Source organism: Acanthaster planci, linkage group LG20 (genome assembly GCF_054643075.1).
Source record: "Acanthaster planci isolate LZ-2023a linkage group LG20, COTS_SCS, whole genome shotgun sequence".
Lineage (NCBI taxonomy): Eukaryota > Metazoa > Echinodermata > Asteroidea > Valvatida > Acanthasteridae > Acanthaster > Acanthaster planci.
The window spans coordinates 11,707,181-11,712,043 of NC_141796.1; positions in this window are offsets into that span (position 1 = coordinate 11,707,181).

Here is a 4,863-nt window from a genome sequence, read left to right on the forward strand (position 1 = left end):
AGCCTGATATTATATTCATGAAATGTTTAGATATGTGTACAGGAGGTTGAACGGTTAATGGTGATAAGGTAATTAAGTTTGCTGAGGCTTGAACCATAAAACCACGATGGTTTATCAACGGGATTGGTAAAGGCTGGGCATGAAATTCGCTCCCCTATGTCTGATGGTCAGATTATCTACAGCTTAAAACATAATGGTGCATGCGCAAAGAGGAAAAGCTCTACGAGCTCAGCATGTCTGTGCGTATAGATCACCTCGTCATGTGACCCGTAACATAACATAACCCAGCAGTGTAAATTCCATTTCTCCTGAGCTCATTTGCATGAAAAGTTTATTTTGAAATAGGGAGATTGTTTGGCCGAAAAAATGGAGGGATTTGGTAAATATAGGTCAGGATCCACTCCCTGGTTTAAGGGGCTTCCATCTGAGGGCAAAGTTGTCAAATTACTGTTGACTGATAAATAAATAAATAAATGCCCAAAAAGTTGGAGGGATATCGTAATAGAAAAATGGCTGCGTGTTGGCTTGTGAATTATCTCTTTTCGAGAGGTGAGTTTGTGTTGTAAGAAGCTCACGCCAAAAATTGAAAAGAAATTGAAGGATTAAGGCGAGACAATAATTAAATTTTGTTCGAGAAACTCCACTAATGACGACTTATATGTTATTAAGCCCAGAACATTTTAAATGTTACACTGTTTTCAACGGGGCTATAGTGCATTTTTACCCTTGGTGTTAGCATTGAGTTGTATAACGAACATGCGCAGTATAGACGTGAAGTCCATGATTCGTGGCAGCCTACAGACGCCGGTTCTTTCCTCGTGGCGCATAGCCAGAGGCCTTTGGTTTTTACCATTTGTTTGGAAGGGTAACACTGAATAGATGTGAGAAAAAAGGAATAATGTACCGGCGAAATGTTTTGGAAGGTGTAGTTAGTTGGAATTGTTAAGTATCAGTAGCCGATAATCACATCCTTGAATGGGTTAAGACGGAAACCTAAAAAGAACAGTCAACTTATTTTAAGCCTCCGTGGGAGAGTTTGGTCCTGCAATTATAGATTTTCGCAGTCAGTTACATCTCTTGCCTTCTGGTCATTAATTAACTTTAATACAAGGTCGATATAGCCATTTGTGGATTATGATGATGCCAAAAATTAAAGGGAGATCGTGGCTTTAGAGATTAAACGTTTTGGAATAAGTTGTTACTTTTTGCCACATGAGTTGCGTTTACATTTTGTTATCTATTGAATTTGCTGCCTCTCATAATGAAGTAATGCATGTGTTTGCCCATTAGGCTCATACCGTGACTTAGATTACAACTTCAGATATTTTGTTATTTGATTTGATCCTGTTTTAAAATGTGGGGAGTTCAGTTGGAAAATCTACAATCATGAAACTTTGTACAAAAAACTAGTCTCATACGTAATATTATATGTTGTGTGTGCGTCTCTAGGGACCGTACCTCATGCTAATAGTAATGTTTAACTGACTAAACCTACCACGGGAAAATCAAAAAGGGAGGAAATCTAGTCCTCCCAGACCGCTGATTGACTTTAACGTGAGAAGATTAAACGGATTTGTATGACCTGAACTGGATTTTAAGGTATGATGTAGGTTTTTTATCCTACCCAGGGGCATGATGGAATCTTTAACCTCACTGATCCAAAGCTGGATTAAACAGGGCACATGCACCATTACTGTTGTTGATTGGGATCACGCAGTCTCAATCATTGTAATCACAGCCTCCCCAGATGGAGGAGCTACAACGGCTACACGTAAACTGTGAAACTTTTTGTATTAATCTTTGTCTGATGTTGCACGACCTCTGTGAACACCTTTCCACTCTACATTTGTGATAATGGTTGTCTTGGCATTTCCTCATTTCTGTTTAACCTGAACACCTCAGAAATTGCTTTTAGAAGTTAGGATAACATTCATTATGTGGATATCAGACATATCCGATATGTCCTCTTATACAATTGCGCTGGCAGAATATTTTCTTATCCTCCGTCACCATAGGTCCAAACTAGGAAGGCTATGCCAGTGCACGTTCCTTAACACGTGCTTGAGGCTTTTCTTTATATAATCCCACTCTTTGGATCAAACCAGCGAAATCACAGGCTTAGAATGACTGTTTCCTTTCGAGTAATTAGCGTTATTGTTGTGCGTCCTCCTAAGCAATATAGGCTGAAATACTCATTGCTTTGAGTGACTGAAGCTTACCATTGAACATTGATAATGATGACCTGATCTTTTCAAGCATGTGTTGTGGTTGTGCAAGTGTGTGATGAGATTTAGTTTACAGAATGTACTTCGTTCGCGACTTGGTAACTGTTTTGATAACTGTTACACCTGCGTACCAAATATCAAGTTAAGCAAGACTGCTATGTAATATGATTAGGAAGGCATTCCGTAGTCGTTATCTCAAACTGGATTGTATGCTCCGCAGATTTACCGTTTATATCGACTCGATACTGTGATGATATATGATAAGGGTCAGTCGAGCTGAGTTATCGCTGATATCTTATAATCCAACAATAATTGTAGTGCTGTTCTACCGCTGTGTAATGTAATTATGAGGGTTGTCAGTCCGCAGTGTTACGGTTTGAGGTGAAGTATCCAGGATAGAACCAGAGATTTATGACACCTGTATCCTGGATAGCTGTAATTAGTCTAGAAATAATTGAACTAACTATTATTTGCTGTCGCCAATGTTTCCTCTGTCGTTGGGGATGTGGTCAACTCGTGGAGATTACTCAAATACATGTATGTTAATGATCGACATTAAATCTTTCATTCTGTGGAAATCTCGTCTGAATTTGTTTTGAAGTGCTCAACTCAGCATATAGATGATTTCAACTGCAGTTTCGAATTTTGGTTGTTTGCACATGTCGAAGGTGAAAGCCGAGTCGAACAAAATTATTTACTTTGTTTCACCATCAACTGTTTCAAAGGCTTTCATTTTCAGAAGATATGTAATACAAAACTGCTGCAAACTGCTTGCTGGCGACAGTGACCTAAAATACAAACCACAAAATATGGAGGGTCTGACGTTTTCACTTTAAAAAGCTAATTACACGAAACAGGAATGACAAACTTAATTTTGGTTTCTTGATAAAGAAACTTGTCGCTCGTGGTATGCAATCATGTAGGGGGAAAAAGTACCAATACTCTAGCTAAAGCGCTATCATCCGTGATTTGATAATTGCCCTTAAAGTGGCAACAGTTGCTTAACTCGCAAACACCGCAAATCAAGTAATCCACTAGCAAATTCTAAAGAAAACTCTTTCAATTTCTCTCTAGGAGTCCACCAATTAGCTGCAGCCATCGGCAGTGGCTAGCTGTTTTGCGAAAGGAACGACCTTGTGTGTAATAATAAGGATGTCGCTTGCGTAGGAGCTTAACAAAAACATAGCTGGAATTAGTGAGCTTTGAGATGGGTTTGATGTCAATGGAAAACGAATTGGAACTAGTCTTAACCGGCTAGAAAATGGCGTTGCTTATCAAAAATTGAAAAGATTTGGGATTAACGACATTAATTCATCATGTGTTTATGGGCATGTCATCCGTCCTCAGTTTTTCGTTGACTTTTATTGCCAATTGGTTTAAGATTTTCACAGTAGGCAATTGGTCCCTTGGAGAAAATGGTTCCATCCTGAGACCAATCGCCTGTTGTGTAAACTTCAGACCAGTCAGTTGTATTTTTAGCGTTTCCAAAACATCATGGCTTTCTAGAACTCCCATAATCGATTAAATGGTGGCCTTTCTGTTGATCATATTTACTAACCGGACCCCACAAAACAACTGGTCGTATTCAGTTTTGAAAGATTTCATAGGTATATCATGAGTGTGCACCAAACCCGCCATATGAAAGGAGAATGGAACATCCATTGTTGATAACTGTCTTTAACATAACGGGTACTTGTAACCAACCTGTTATTGTTGTGACATAATCGCACACCAATCACGTGAGATATGTTGAGCATTAATGCACCGAGGTAGGCAAGGTTTAGCTATCGATATCAGTGTTGGAATTAGATCACTGCTACCTAGATGCCAGCTGGATATTTGTACGGTGCTTTTTTGAAGAGTGAATAATTATTGTCGTTATCACTCGTTCAGTTGTCTAAATTTGACTGCTCACAATTCTTTACGTCGTTAAAAAGAATAGGCCTAGTTCTACATGTACTGCAGGCTATTGCTAATGTGGTAGATGCTAAAGATTACATGTTGACTTTGTGACCTTGCAAAGTTGTGGTTGTTTTTAGATACGCCTCTGTTTTTATCGACAACTAAAGGCAAGTTATCCTCGTTTTTTAGCCTTTAAGGCGTTGATCGGAATCTTTTATCCGCCTTCTCTGCGATATCTCTGTGCAAATCACGTCAAGCTGAAAACTCCGTCTCTTGTGGAAAACCTCCAAACAGTTGCAATATAAATTCCCGGAGGATGGGTCATTAACCCACATTAAAAGGGAACAAGAGTGTCAGCGTATCTATGGGTATATAGGGATGAGAGGAGAATATTAAATTGATCACTTTTATTTGAAGGGAGGGAAGTGATTAAAGAAAGAAGAGCAAGGATGGGATGAGGATTCTGTGAATAGATAAACTAAACTGACTCTAAGGTTGTGATACATAAATATGTTGTTTTAAGGTGGGAAACCAACCAACCAACCCACCCACCCACCCACCCACCAACCAACCAACAACAAGTAAGTACTACCCAGTTAACAAACGAACATAATGAGAACTGGATCCTTGCGCGCATGATTCTTTGATGTTGCAACAGAGTCACTGACCTGATGACATCGAACCACCGATTGTATGTACATGTACATCTCACTGCGCACGTGGATGTGTACATGTA